The sequence below is a fragment of the Dasypus novemcinctus genome, chromosome 2, assembly GCF_030445035.2.
Source record: "Dasypus novemcinctus isolate mDasNov1 chromosome 2, mDasNov1.1.hap2, whole genome shotgun sequence".
NCBI lineage: Eukaryota > Metazoa > Chordata > Mammalia > Cingulata > Dasypodidae > Dasypus > Dasypus novemcinctus.
In genome coordinates, this window is record NC_080674.1 from 160,097,278 (window position 1) to 160,112,950 (window position 15,673).

The window sequence follows — 15,673 nt, forward strand, 5'->3', positions numbered from 1 at the left end:
CTGTGTCAGCTCTCCATGTGTGCAGCGCCACTCCGGGCAGGTTGCCCTTTTTTCATGTGGAGCTCTCTTACGGGTGACTCTCTTACAGGGCACACTCCTTGTGCGTGGGGCTCCCCTACATGGGGGACATTCCTACATGACACAGCACTCCTCGCATGCATCAGCACTGTGCATGGGCCAGCTAACCACATGGGTCAGGAGGCCCTGGGTTTGAACCCTGCACCACCCATATGGTAGGCGGATGCTCTATCAGTTGAGCCAAATCTGCTTCCCTGTCATTGCAATGTCATTCAGGTCAATTCCAAGTCCTGAAAATGCCCCCATATTATACCTCTTTTTCCCTCTCCCTGACTTCAGCACCTTCAACAGCCACTGTCTCCACATCAATGATATATTTTCTTCCATTGCTGCTGTAAGTCTATAGTAGATACCCATAAGTCCACTCTAATTCATATTTTATTTCCCAATCCTGAGGATTCTGGGATGGTGATGCCCAATCCACCTCTAATGGAGAGGGCCATAGATCCAAACTCTGGAGCTATCTGCCCTGACTGTAGGCCCTGGTTGTCTCCAGAGCCCTCAGGAGCCCCACTGTTTAGGGTAGTATCTACTTTGGCAGTCTATGAGATCCTGCTGAGATGTGCATAAGTGTTACCTCTAGGAAGACCTCCGGACTCATTTTAAAGTCTCTTAGCCTTATAAAAGCATTTGTCTTTACTATTTCCCCCTTTTATTCAATTTCTAGTTATATCACCAGCGATGCTTGGTAGCAATCCCTTGGGTCAGGGATGCTCATCCCCAGGAGTCATGTCCCATGCTTGGGGGAAGGTAAAGCATTTATATGTTGAATTTGGCTTAGAGAGAGGCCCCATTTGAGCAATAAGGAGGCTTTCAGGAGGTAACTTTTAGGCACCCTACAGTCCTAGGCTAAGTTGCAAATTCAAAAGCAAAAGGCTCATAAGCATAGTCATCAATATCAATATCAGACCGTCCTTCTTCACTAGTCAGTGCCCCTGTACTTGGGGGATTGTTGCTGTTCCATTAGAGAATGTGGCAGAGCTCCCCAGGATGGGAATTCAATATTCCTTCAGTTGTTGTGCGAATCCCTACCCACTGTGGCAATGCCCCAAGAATTTCTTTTAACAATGTAGTCCTGGGGAGAGGATGTGGCTCAAGTGGTTGAGCGTCAGCGTCCCACATGGGATGTCCCAGTTCTGTCTCTGGGCCCTCCTAAAAACAAAAGAAACAACAAGCAAACAAATGAAAAAACCAATTCAGGGTAACTGATGTAGCTAAGTGGTTGAGTGGTGGCTTCCCACATAAAAGGTCCGAGTTTTCAATCCTCTGCCTAGTACCTGAATAAAAGGTGGTCCAGGCTTGCTCCTCAGACTTTCTCTCTTCTAGAAGTCAAGCCTCCTTGTAGTTGTGATGGAATCCTGAACTGTCCTTCAGGCTCGGCCCCGCTGGCTAGCCAGGTGCCTCAGATGAGAACTGCTCCCAGGCCAACACCAGCGGCTCCACCAGCAGCAGCAGCCCTTCCACCTGCAGTTGGCTCACCTGCTGCTGCACCCTGGAAACCCACACTGGGTCATGCCATCACTGGGGACTTCAGTGGAGAGAGTAATGCTGAGTCCTCAAGGCCTGACATCACTTACCAAGACCCTCAGGGAGCCCAGCCCACATACCAGCAGCAGCAGTTTGGCCCTTGCCACTAAGAGATGAAACAGTTTTTGGAGTGTGCCCAGAACCAGGGTGGCTGTAAGCTTTGTGAGGGTTTTGTGAGATGCTGAAGCAGTGCAGATTTGCAAATGTATTAGCCTAATGAAGAAATTGAAAAATGAAGAAATGGAAAGCCTGCTGCCATGACCAAGTTAATTTAGCACAAAACCATAATTTTTTTTTTTAAGATTTTATTTATTTACTTAATTCCCCCCCCCCCTCCCCCAGTTGTCTGATCTCTGTGTCTATTTGCTGCGTCTTGTTTCTTTGTCCGCTTCTGTTGTTGTCAGCGGCAGGGGAAGTGTGGGTGGTGCCATTCCTGGGCAGGCTGCACTTTCTTTCGCGCTGGGCGGCTCTCCTTATGGGGAGCACTCCTTGCGCGTGGGGCGGCACTCCTTGCGCGCATCAGCACTGCGCATGGGCCAGCTCCACACGGGTCAAGGAGGCCCGGGGTTTGAACTGCGGACCTCCCATGTGGTAGATGGACACCCTAACCACTGGGCCAAGTCCGTTTCCCCAAAACTATAATTGATAGTGAAAGTATAAAGTGTAAAACCACCAGTTAAACCTCTTTTCTCTCAGTAATAGGTCCGTTGCTTCAGAATCATAATGAAAGAGGGTGTTCTTCCTGTATAGGAGTCCACTGAGATGGTGTAGAGTTTGGGGCTGGACAGATGTTTCTGTGGCCTCCTTAAACCAGTTGTTATACTGTTATTATATGTGAACTAATTAGAAAAAGTGATTTTCTTCCAAAAAAATAGTAGTCCCCCCCTTACACTTTACAAAAGTAATTAATTACAGAAAACCTATAAATATAAACATGTAAAGAGGAGCACAAAAAGTAATAAAACAACAATCTTATCCATGACCATTAACATCTTGGCATCTGTCCATCGCAGATGTCATCTCTGTGTATACATACAGGAGAGTCACTTCCTTTTAAGAAAATAAAATAACCTTGCAATATTTTTCGTTGATAGTTTAAAGAAATCCATGTTCATTTTAAACAATTCACACAATACAGAAAAAGAGGTAGAAAAAAATTAAAATCATCCCTGTAGGAATTTGGCATTATTTATGACTTCCAAAATAGATACTGGATTATGTTTGTCAACTGGTCTTTTCCTCTGGGCATATTAGATTATATTGGATTCGGAGGTTTGCTTGATTAAATAATGAATAAGGCTTTGATTGGGCCATGTGAGTAGGACATTGCATCCCCACTCCCTTGGTGGGTGGCGACTCACAGAGAAAAGGCATGGCAAAGGACAGAGTGGAGAGTTTCAAGCTGGAGCCCAGAAAGTGAACACACAAGAGAAAAACACATAGGAATAGAGATGGCTCTTTAGACACAGCAGAAGTCCCAGGGAGAGAGACAGAGCCATTCACCTGAGAGTCTACAGCTGGCCTTGTGGAGAGAGCATAGCAGCTGAGCCCAGAGAGAAACGAGCCCCAGGAAGAGAGGAACCCAAGAAGCCTGAACTCTTAGCAGGCATCAGCAGCCATCTTATCCCAACACGTGGCGATATTCTTTGGTGAGGGAAGTAACTTATGGTTTATGACCTAGTAACTGTAAGCTCCTACCCCAAGTAAATACCCTTTATAAAAGTCAACAGACTTCTGGTATTTTGCATCAGCACCCCTTTGGCTGACTAATACAATCCCTAAATTCTTCTAGAGATACCACCATTGTCAAAGTGAAGGACATCATTTGAGAAATAACTTTCTGTACCTACATCTATACCTATTTCATTATCTATATAATATGCAATCTCATATGTATGAAATTATATTCTAGATGCTATTTTGTAATTTTTTTCACTCAACATTCTTATGGATATCTCTTCAGCAACTGGTGAGATCTACAACATCTTTTACAAGTTTTTTTATAATATACTTTTTATTTTTTTAAAAATACAAATGTTTTCTATTTTGTTATTTTGAATATGAAATGCTTTCACAAAAGTAAAAATTTACAAAAGTTACTAAAAAATACTCTTCTACCTAATAACCCAGTCCTTTTCCTTGCATCATTTTTGAAGGATACATGATATTCCTTTGCATAGATGTTCCATGGTTTGTCTTTTCATTGGTGGACATTTAGCTTTTTGGCAGAATTTTCAAACATAAGACTGTAAAGAACATACTTATTCTGTTCTTTCCTTAGGTTAAATTGCTAGACGCCAAAAGGAATGTATGTTTTAAATTTTGATACATATTGCTAAACTGCCCTCCAGAAAGTTCTTATCAATTTTCACTTGTGCTAAATTGAGAAACTAAAAATATTTTCTTGTTGCATTGAATTTGTTTCATGATAAGCGAAGTCAAACATTTTTGGGACCATTGCATCAGTTCTGTGAATTGTCTGTTTATATTCTTTGAAGGAGAGGCTTCTTTTTTCTTAGGTAGCGAGTACCCCAGGAGAGGAGATATGTGAGCAGAGACTCAGTGTTGTGGAGTGAGTTTCTTCTTTGTATGAGTTGAATTAAACAGGTCTCTGAACCTCAGTGAGAAAAGGCTTAGTAAAGGGAGGAGGGCTTGACCTTACGACTGAGAGCAGCCCACTCAGTCGCCTCAAGATAATTTTTTTCCACAAGAAAATCTCATCTCTATTCCAGAAACTATCAAAGTCATTGCTTTCAAACTCCGCTTTGATTATACAATCAATATATTTATTGTTTCTTCAAACAGTTATTTTATCTTATTGGTATGACTGTGGGTTCCCAAGTCAGACTACTTGGATTCAAACTTCAGCTCTACAACTTCTAGCTGTGGCTCTTTGGGCAAGATTGTAACCTCTCTGAGCATTAGTTTTTTTCACCTGTACAATGAGTTAATAATAATATTTTTTAAAGTGCATATTGAAAATCTATACCTTTGTTGGTCACCTCTTATGTGCCAAGTGCTGAGGTAAGACAATAATGGCATTTAAGCAGAGGCATGAAAGTAGAGTAGGAATTAGCTAGATAAAGGCAGGAAGAATGTTCCCGGCAAGGACAACAGCATTTGCAAATGTCCTCAGGTGGGAATGTTCTTAGAGTGACCCAAACGGACAACAGTCCCTACCTTCTTAGAGTTTACATTCTGGCTTTTATTCTGAGTAGAACCATTGTGGAGTTTTGAGCAGAGGAGTGGCATGGTCTGGCTTATGTTCTAATAGGATCATGGTGGATGCCCTGTGGAGAATAGACTGGGGAGCAGGGTGGGGTGGGGGGGAAGTCAGGGAGAAAAGTAGAAGCAGGGAACCCATTTAAGAGACTTTCGCAATAAAGTAGGTGAAAGATATTGGTAGCATTATCTTCAGCAATTGTTGCTGGGAAAACTGGAATGATAGAGAACCCTACTTCACACCAGATGCAAAAATCAACTCAAAATGGATCAAAAACCTAAATATAAGAACCAGAACTATCAGACTCCTAGAAGAAAACATATGGACGCATCTTTAGGACCTTGTGTTTTCTTAGACTTTACATCTAAAACACAACCAACAAAAGAAAAAAATAGATAAATGAAACCTCCTCAAAATTGAAAACTTTTGTGTACCAAAAAAGTTTATCATGAAAGTATAAAGGCAACTTACATAATGGGAAAAAATATTTGGAAACCACATATCTGCTAAGAATTTAACATCCAGAATATATAAAGAAATCCTGTAACTCAACAGGAAAAAGATAAACAACCCAGTTTAAAAATGAGCAAAAGACTTGAATAGACATTTCTCCAAAGATATACAAATGGCCAAATAAGCACATGAAGGGATGCTCAACATCATTAGCCATTAGAGAAATGCAAATCAAAACCACAATGAGATACTATTTCATACCCTCTAGAATGGGTACTATTATAAAAATGGAAAATTGCAAATGTTGGAGAATATGTGAAGAAATTGTAGCACTCACTCATTGTTGGTGAGAGTGTTAAATGGTGCAGCTTCGGTGAAAGACCGTTTGGTGGTTCCTCAGAAAGTTAAGTACAGAATTACCATATGACCTGGCAATTTCAGTAATATATACCCAAAAGAATTGAAAGCAGGGCTTTGAAAAGATATACACACACTGATGTTCCTAACATTCACAATTGCCAAATGATTGAAGCAACCCAAGTATCCATCAACCAATGAATGGATAAATAAAATGTGGTATATCCCTACAACGGAATATTACCCAGCTATAAAAAAGGAACGAAATTCTGTTACGTGACACAGCATGGATAATCCTGAAGACATCATGTTGAGTGAAATAAGCCAGACACAAAAGGACAAATAATGCATGATCTCACTGATATGAAATAATTTGAGTAAACAAATTCTTAGATCCAGAAGTTAGAATATAGTTTACCACAGGCTGAGATGGGGTAGGCAGGTGGAGTAGGGAGTAGAAAACTACTGCCTAAATTGTACAGACTTTTATTTTGGGTGATAGAAAAGTTTTGGTAATGGATAGTAGTGATGGTAGCACAACATTGTGAATATAATTAACAGCAATGAATTATGTATTTCAATGTGGTCAAAAGTGGAAATTTTAGGTTGTATATACATAGCTAGAATAAAAATTAAAACAAAAACATAGGACTGTACAATCCAAACAGTGAACCCTAATGTAAATCATGGAATATATTTAATAGTACAATTATAATATTCTTTCCTCAGTTGTGACAAATGCACCACACTAATGCAAGGTATTAATAATAGGGTAGTATATGGGAACCCTATATTTTATCCATGATTTTTCTGTAAAGCTACAACTTCTCTAAAAAAAAAAAAAAAAAAAAAGATATTGAAAGCTGAGACCAGGGTGGCATCAGGGGAGGTAGAAAGAAGTCATCAAAATGTGGTTGTATTTTGAAAGTATAGATCCAACAGTATTTCCTGATAGAGTAGACATGGGGTGTGAGAGAAAGAGAGTTATCAAAGCTATGTCCAGCATTTATGGTTTGGAACAACTGGAAGATGGAGCTGCCACAGGTTGGATGTGGAAGGCTGAGGGTGGAGTAGGTTTTTTGGGAGAAGATAAGATGTTCAGTCTTAGGCCTGAGTTTGAGATGTTTATTTAAATATCCAAGTGGAGATGTTGACGACATTGTTGTAATATCTGAGTGTGGAATTGAGGAGAGGATCTGGCTGGCAATGTACGTTTGGGAGTCCAGCATTTGAGACTTGTTGAGACCCCCCAGGACCTGAGTGTAGATAGAAATCTAAGGACTGAGCTCTGGGGCCGCCAGCATGAAGAGCATGGGCATAAGACAAGGAGAGAGACAAGGAAAAAGAAGCAGTGAACACTGAACAGGAGAGAATGAAGAGAGGGAGCGTCCTGGAAGCCAAGTAGAGAAAGGGAATCAAGGAGAAGGGAATGGGCAGTCATGCCAACATTGTCGAGAAGTAAGATGAAGGCTGAGAATGACCGCTGGATATAGCAACATGGAGGGCACTGGGGACCTGAACAGGAGCAGTTTCATTGGGTGGGCAGGGTGCAAAACCTTAACTGGGGTAGATTTAAGAGAGGAAGGTATAGACTCTTTCTTAAGTTTTGCTGCAGAACCTTGCAAAGGGCCGAAAAAGGAAGTGGGATTATGAGGTTCCTTTGTTTTTCTTTTTTCAGACTGCATCAATAACTGATATTTGTACACTGATGGGAATGGTCTCGTAGAAAATGAAAACTTGCTGTAGGACAGACAGGGGAGAATTACTGGCACTCTGGCCTGCTTGTCTACCCGAGGCAAAGCAAGGAGCAGCCCACTGTGTGGACTGGGGATTAGACCAGGTGCATACCCTTGTGTATGTGTGTGTGTGCGTGCGCGCATGTGTGTGTGGGGGGTGTTCAAAGGGTCTGGAGGTGGGGGGTGGTGTTCTCCTCTGGGGCCGGCTGTGATTCGGCCGAGTGCATCTGGGTCTCTTACACAGGAGAACATGACAGGGCCTGCTGTGCAAGGCTCTTTCCCCTGCTAACCAGGAAGACAGGGAGCAGAGAATGTGGTGCGGACTAAGGAATGTGGACGGGAGGCCGAGGGTAACGGAGGGCAGGTCTAGCTTGGTCCAGGCCTCTCTGCGGAGCTGCCATTGCAGCAGAGACCCAGAGTGTGAGTGGGGGCCAGCCACAAAAGGGAGAAGAGGGTGGGGAGTTCTTGATGCAGAGGATAGCTTGGATCATTGTGGAGTTTGTGCTTTGTGGCTGAAATGGAATGAGAGGAGTGGGAGGTGAGATCAAAGGGAAGGCCTGGTAAACTGGAGTTCAGGTTAGGATTTTATGCTGGAATGTGGGAGGCCTGTGGGGCTAAGTACCCGCACAGGCAGCCCCTTCAGTTGCTCAGGGCAGAGTCCCAGCAAGCTGCCCCACGGACTGAGTGGAACCGAGGAACTGAGAATGCCTGCTCTCCCCGAGCGTCCCACTAGGTGGTGCTTGCGCTCTGTGCGGGAAGAACAGGCCTTGGCTGGGGCTGGTCCATCTGGAAGTGGGTGAGGCTGGGAGAGGGGACTTTTGTAGGTTCTGAACCCAGAAGTTGGTGAGTGTGTGTGTGTGTGTAAATCTGCACTCAGACACCCTGCATCCTCTCCATGGCGCAAGCACCTGCAAGACTTATTGAAATGACTTCAGTCAGGACACCCCCCGTAAGACTTGGCTGCGATGGGACCAGGGCTTTCTCATACACTCTTCCTTTGTGTCTCATCTCAACCTGGGAGCTCAGAATTATTATCCTTATTTTACAGAGTGGGAAACTGAGGCAAGAGGTGGTCAAGAACATGCCCAAGGTCATTTGGCTAGTTCAAAGTAGAGTAAGTGGACAAAGATTGCAACCAGGCCTTCTGGACCCAAATCCAGGCTCTGTGCACTTTGCCAGCTGCAGGACTGGCCTGCCAGGGACCCACTCTGAGTCACCCCAAAGGCAAGAGCAGGATTTTGGCAAGAGCCCACCTGGCCTCTGTGGGCTGATGGTACCAGGACATGGATCTTGGGTCATTCATGTAGCACATTTACTGAACACCTACTGTGTGCCAGGCACTGGTAGTGATAAAGCAATGGGAACATGGACTCAGGTCCTTTCCTCACAGATGGGGCAATCTAACGAGGAGACAGCCAGGCGGAACATGGGGAAACCCGCCGGTGACTTTATCATTACAGACCGTGGTCAGGTGCTGCGAAGGAAAGAAACAGACCCAAGTTTACAGGGGTGGGCTGGTTCACTGAGAGGAGGGGCGGGGCAGGCCGCTCTGAGGAGGAGCCACTGGACCTGACATCTGAAAGCAGTGTATCGGTGATGAAGGCTGGAGAACAGCGTTCTGGGCGGAGGGAACAGCTTGTGCACACACTCTGAGGCAGGGAAGAGCTTGAGGAACTGCAAGGAGGTGGGGTGGGGTGAGGAGAGGGGGCAGGGCCAGGCCTGTGGGTGTGGCCAGTCCTGGTAAGGAGTGTGCATTATATTCTAAACGCTGAGTGAAGGTGGTGAGCAGTTTGAGGCAGGGAGTGACAGGTTCTCATTTATGCATTTGAAAGGCCTTTCTGGCTCTGTTTGGACAATCAGATGAAGGTGAGCAAGAGTGAAAGCAAGAAGAGGTGAAGATGCTCCTGCAGGTGAGAGGTGATGGTGGTTTTGACTACGATGGCAGCTGTAAAGATAGAGACTAATATCCAGATGGGAGAGAGAATTTGGAAGGAAATTTGATAGAATTTTCAGATGGACTGGATGCAGGCTGATTTCCAGAGTCGTGGATTCAAGGTCGGGTGGACAGGGAGCCATTCACCAAGATGGGGAAGCCTGAGGGAGGTCATGGGTGGGGGTGGGACTGAAGCTCTGGCCCTGTTATTTTTTTTTTTAAGATTTATTTATTTATTTTATTTCTCTCCCCTTCCACGCCCCCGCCCCAGTTGTCTGTTCTCTGTGCCTATTTTGCTTTGTGTTCTTCTTTGTCTGCTTCTGTTGTTGTCAGCAGCACGGGAATCTGTGTTTCTTTTTTTTTGTTGCGTCATCTTGTTGTGTCAGCTCTCCGTGTGGGCGGCGCCATTCCTGGGCAGGCTGCACTTTCTTTCGCGCTGGGCGGCTCTCCTTATGGGGCGCACTCCTTGTGTGCATCAGCACTGCACATGGGCCAGCTCCACACGGGTCAAGGAGGCCCGGGGTTTGAACTGCGGATCTGCCATGTGGTAGACGGATGCCCTAACCACTGGACCAAGTCCGCTTCCCTGGCCTTGTTATTTTTGGAGCCATTTGTATGACATCCCAGGGGGAAGACAGGACAATTAATTGGACTCATTGAAAGGACAGGAGCTGGTGGTGTAACTTCAGGAGTCCCTAGATTGTATTTAATGTCAAGGGATTGGATGGGATAATTTCAAACAACTAACGGTCTGGGCAGTTCAAAAATGGGAGGTTGTGAGGACCCATCAGCAGGTGTGCAGAGAGGCTAGCTGACACCAGTCATGCTCCTAGAGAGGGAAGGCCTCTTTGAGGGGCGCTCGTAGGAAGTGGCCTCTGAAGGGGCTCATTTCCCACTGCCAGAGATCGGGACTTCAGGTGGCCCTGGGGCTGTGTGGAGGAGCAGGGCATGGTGACACGCTGTCTGGTTAGATCTTCCTTTTCCAGTGGCACCCTTCCCCCCACCACCATCCGGCAGGGCCCAGAGGCTCCCAGATCCTGGGATGGGGAGGGCGAAGCCTCAGGGATGGGGCTGTAATTTCAGCTGGGGACAGGGCTCCTGAGTTTCTGATTTCAACGCCACCTGGTGTAAGATTCCTCTTTCTGGTGCCTCAGTAATGGGGCAGCCCTTCCCCCATGGCTGTCTCTGCTGACACCCCCTTCTCCCAGCTCCCGTCACTCAGCATCTCTCCAGTGAAGCCTGGGAGCAGCGTCCTGTTGCGTTCCCACCTGGGAAGGCGCTGAGTCAGGTGGCACAGCAGCCCTGGGTGCTGAGGGGGTAATTGGAGGGGCTGCCAAGCTTAATTAGTGGTTGCGGAGCCCTAGAACCTGAGCTGAGGACTGACAGCATCTGAGAGGCCCCCAGACTTTCATCTTCAAAACCTCCCCACCAGCCTGGATGAAAGGGCCAGGGAGGGGTCAGGTGTTAATAGTAATTATTAGTTTCATTAATAAGGAGAAGAAATGGGATTATCCCCAAGCTCAATCCCTTCTCCCCTTTATGTCTGCCTCTTCTCTCCTTTCTGTTGGCTCCATCTCCTTTCTGTTTCCTCCTTTCCTCCTCCTCTCTGTCACCTCCCTTGTTCTCTTTCTCTTCTCTAGCCTCGTCACTTCTGTCTGCCCTTGTTTTGAGGCCTCAGGATCTGCATGCCTTTGTTGGTCTCATCAGTTCTCTGTGTTGGGATGTCTGGGGCACCAGGACATTCGGGGGACCCCTCCCCCGCAGTGCTTGTCTGGGTTGCAGAGGGAACGTGGAAGGAACGTGGGGGGGAGGGTGTGTCAGGGTGGTTGTGCTCATTCATTCACCATTTCACAAGCAGTTATTGAGCACATACTATGTGCCAAGCACTGGTTGAGCACCGGGGATTCAGGGCTGAGCAGGACAGACGCGGGCCCTGCACTCCTGAGCCCACAGTCTAATGGGGAAGCAGACAATAGACAGTAACTGATAAGGGCACCGAAGGTCACAGAAGCTGATGCACGCCATGAAGGGAACAAACAGCAGATGTGATGGAGAGTTATGTGGGTGGCCTCCCCGAGAACGTGACATTTGGGCTGAGACCTGAATGATGAAAAGGACTCAGTTATGAGAGACGTTTGAGGGAAGGGTTGTTGGCAGGGAGAAGAGCATTTGCAAACGCACTGAGGTGGCAAAGAGCTTGGCATGTGCGAGGGAGCGGAAGGAGATGAGGCAGCTGGAGGGGAGAGTAGGAAGAAGGGGTGAGCTGAGCTGAGGGCAGGGCCAGCTTGTTGGGGGTACAACCTGTGCAGTCCCACAGGAACCCTGTCCTGGGTCAGTGCTCTGCTGTCACCATCTTGAAATTCATAAAAATGTTGAACTGCATCTTTTTTTGCACCGGGCTCCCCACATTATGTTGCCTGCTCTGGTTGGGGAGGTTGGCAAAAGAAGTACGTATCTGTACGAGGGCCATTTGGCCGGTGCTTGTTGGGTGAGTGAGTGAGAGAGTGAGTAAGTGAATGAATGAACGGATATGTTTGTGCACATATGTGTGCTCATCTGTGAGGCCTGGTGCAGGGGCTGCTGCTGGCCCTGAAATCCTGCGGTATTTGCCACATTTTCCAGGGTCCTCTCCCTGAGGGGCCCCCCAGGAGCTGTGTGCACCAGGTCTGCTTCGCCGGACCTAAAGCAGTGCTGTGAACAGAAGGAGGAGGCCAGGCTCATGCCAGACCCTGCTTTAGGAAGCAGGGTGACAGCCTTAGCCCAGGTGGAGGTGGCCCTGTTTTGCCTGGAGGACTTTGGAGCTGATAGACCCAAGTTCAAATCTGACTCTGACTTGTGGAGGTGACCAAGTGTACTTTGTGCAGGTGATTTGCTTCTCTGAGTCTCGGTTTTCTCCTCTGTAGAATGGGGATCACTATTTCATAGGATGGTTGAGAGGATTAAATAAGGTTATGAGAGGAATACTCTTGGCAGAGTCAAAACTTGGTAAATATTTGCAATAATAATTTTTTCCCAAGTATCACAATGTTTATTGATAGATACAAGTGTATAAAATCAGGGCATGAACATGACTCGATAAATTAGGTAGGCTTAATTTCAATACTATAATAAGAGGGACCAATTCAAATTCTCGCCGTTTGTTTCACACCCACAAAAACCACTTTGAGGGCATTAACAATTTCTCAAAACTGATCAGTTTTGTGTAAGTAAACCATGTTTCTTTTAAAAAGACTTGTGCACTTTCTCGGACTGAAGGATATTAAAATCTAGCACACAAAGCCTATTACTAGAGGTAGAAATACAGGCAATGTACTATTGCGGCAACAACCCATCAGAGTATCCCCGGAGACTTGGGTAAATATTTGCTCCTGCCGCTAAGTATCTGCATAATCATGAGCAAGACACTTACCCATCCTGGGCCTCAGTTCCCCTTCCATTAAATGGGGATGACAACAATCGAACCCATCTCTAACAGGGGTGATCTGGACAATCCAACCCGACCACCACTGCGGAGCCTTTTGTAAGCTGAAGTGCAGATGTGAGTTCTTACATTTCCGGCCTCCATCTCCCCCAGATCAGCACAGGCTTTCTCTAAATCTGCCCTCTAAAAGAAAAGCAGCCCCCAGTTCTTGGCAGAGCATAGAGCCCAGTCCTTGGATCCCCAGCCCTGGATTGTTGCCATCATTTGGAAACTCTGCCTGGGAGTGAACCTCAAGTTCAAGGTCGGCAGTTGGACAAGGAAGAGGGAGGTCCAACAGTTGGAGTGCAGGGAGGGAGAAGAGGGGTGGGGGGAGGATGAACTGAGGGAGGACAAAGGAGCTGGAGCCAGAATCCCCGGTGGCCTTGCTTCCTGCCTCACTCTGGGGCAGGAAGCAGCCGGAAAGCTGCGAGAATTAGTCTCTGTCAAAGTGCCCAGTCGACAGTCTCCAGGGTGTACAGGGACCCCACTTCATCTCCTCTTTACAGTTCAAAGGCTGATTTGCAGGAGTCCCCAAAACTCATGGGAAGCCCTGAGCAGCACCAGCCAGGGAGGGGGAGCCCTACCCCCCACATACTGCTCAGAAGACCCCAGGATGTGGGAGTTAAAAGACCCTCAGGGCCATCCCTAAGTGAAGAGCTTGGGCTGTGGAGTCAGGCTGGTTGTGTCCAAATCTAGGCTTGGCCAGCAACCAGCTATGGGGCCGTGAGGCTATTTAGCCCCTCCCATGCCTCAGTTTCCTCATCTGTGATACAGGGATAATAGTTGTACCTTCTGGTGTTGGTGGGAGAATTCATTGCTCTAAAAACACATCAAATCCTTTACCAAACAGAAGGATTAGTTATTGTATTATCTTAAAAAAAAAAAAAGGCCACCCAGCAAGTTACGGCAGTTTGTCAGATCTTCTGATAGTCTAGTTCAAAGCTTTCCCCTATATTCTCCTGCATTTTTGGTTGGCAGCATTCATTCATTCATTCAATCAATGTTGAGTATGCTTCTGGTAGCAGAAGATGGCCGTAGGAACCGATTGCTTCCCAGAGGGGCATTTGAGCAAAAACTGACATTTATTTAGCACCAACTATTGGCTTACCTCATATACACTCACATTCTCACAATTCTGGAAATGGGTATTATTACCCTTTTAATAAAGAGGGAGCAGAGTAAAGTCACCAACACAAGATCGTACAACTAACAAGTTGCCATGCTGGAACTTGAAACAGGCCTGCCTCACTCTAAATTTTGCAGTCTTTCAAATCTAGACTCCAGGTCGACCCTTCCCGCTGCCCCCTTCCCCGCCGCTAGCTTCCTAGAGGCCAGAGGGTCCTGCTGTTTTCTGCTCTCCCTGTAGCAGGATCTTTGTCATTTCCTCCCAGGTTCTCCTGACCATGTGAAACAACCCTGGGGCTTTCCCTGGTGGGGAAACCCAGCCTGGAAGCAGACCACGGAAAATGTGGCTGCGGGTGACTCCTGATGTTTGTCCTCTCAGCTCAGAGCGTCTGGGTGCCTGACATCAGGCAGAGTGGGGGGCTGGCTCGATGAGTACTGAGCCGGTGACTCCCCAGGAGCCTAGATCTGGTCACCCCTCTTGCTCTGTGGCCTGAGGCAAGCCATAGTCCCTCTCTGGGCCTCAGTTTCTCCACGTATAAAAGGGCGACCAGTAACAAAGTTCTGGTAGCGGGCCCTCTGCATGGCAGCTGGGCTGGGAATTGATGTGCAGATGGCAGGTCTCCCTGCCTGCTTTTCCTCTTGGACCCTTGTGAGGATAAAATGGGATTGTGTCTATGAAAGGACTTGAAGCAGAACCTGGAGCTGGTAACCCAGCAGCTGCAGAAGCTGCTTGTGTTGACTGAAACCCTGACTGCCCTGGTGGTCCAGCTCTGCCTCGTGCCTCATCAGGCTCCTACCTGTGCCCAAGGCCCCCTTCCTCAAACCCCCAGCAGGCCCTGTGGTCCCGGGCCGGGGAGGAGCCTGGCGCCAGGCTCTAACCAGGAGGTTTCTGGGCTGGCATGAGCACCCCAAAGCCAGGCCACCACCCGGATACAGCTGGGGGCCTTCCTGCGGCTGCCCTGACATTCGGCCATACCAGGTCTGCTCCGTGACTTTCTCTACAGCTGGGGAGGGTGTTGAGGAGCCGGAAGGGGAGACCTATAGTTTCCCTGGAGGGCTCCTGGCAGAGCATAGCCCACGGCTTGTGCCTAACCTGGGAAGCCCCGTGTGCTCTTAGGCTTCATTTTCCCCATCTCTACCTGGAAGGGGCCCCTTGGTGGGCCTTTGTCTCCTGCCTGCCCCCAGCCTCCAGGCTCCGAGGGAGACCAGTGGTACTCTCAGAGGATTCTGCCGGGGTTTCGACTCCACTCCCAGCTCCATCTGCTGTGGCAGTCCCAGATGCTCTCCAGGTGGACGGAAACCGAAGGAGGGAGGCAGGGGCACGCCCCCTCCCCAGGAGGACTCCACAGCAAGAGGCTCGCTTCAGGGCCCGTGCACATGGATGGAGAGTTGATGAGCTGGAGGGATGGCCGGTGAGGCAGCTCCCCTTGGAGAGGCCCGCCTGCTGGGCACGCCCACCCCTCTCCTGCTTGCTGGGCCAGATGGTGGGGGCAGCTGAGGGAGGGCTCGGGGTGCGGGGTGTCTGATTTCTTCCCACACAAAAGACATGTGGGGAGAAGCCTTTTCTCCAAGCAGCCTTGGGGTTCCTGCAACATTGTAATCTGATGGAATCACAGTTAGAACTTTCAGAACCTAAGTATGCCACAAAATTCCAAAATTCTAGAATCTCAGAGGCACAGCATCTTAGAATTTTAGAACAGTGACTCATGGGATTTTAGGTTTCTCATCTGTGTTGTCCAAAACTGCAGCCACCAGCTGCATGTGGCTATTGAGTAACTGAA

General features: G+C 47.4%; 1 protein-coding gene across 2 annotated transcripts in view; it reads left to right on the top strand.

The window, feature by feature from the left end:
• The window catches only part of NDST1 (N-deacetylase and N-sulfotransferase 1), an 89,792-nt gene that overhangs the window by 1,239 nt on the left and 72,880 nt on the right, over positions 1-15,673 (top strand). Inside the window, exon 1 of one of the 2 annotated variants that reach the window (XM_071210749.1) lies at positions 9,157-9,284. The exons of the other annotated variant lie outside the window; for it this stretch is intronic. The gene's annotated coding sequence lies outside the window, so the exon portion shown is untranslated. Of the gene's footprint in view, positions 1-9,156; positions 9,285-15,673 lie in introns of those variants that run through there. 2 annotated transcript variants of the gene reach the window in all.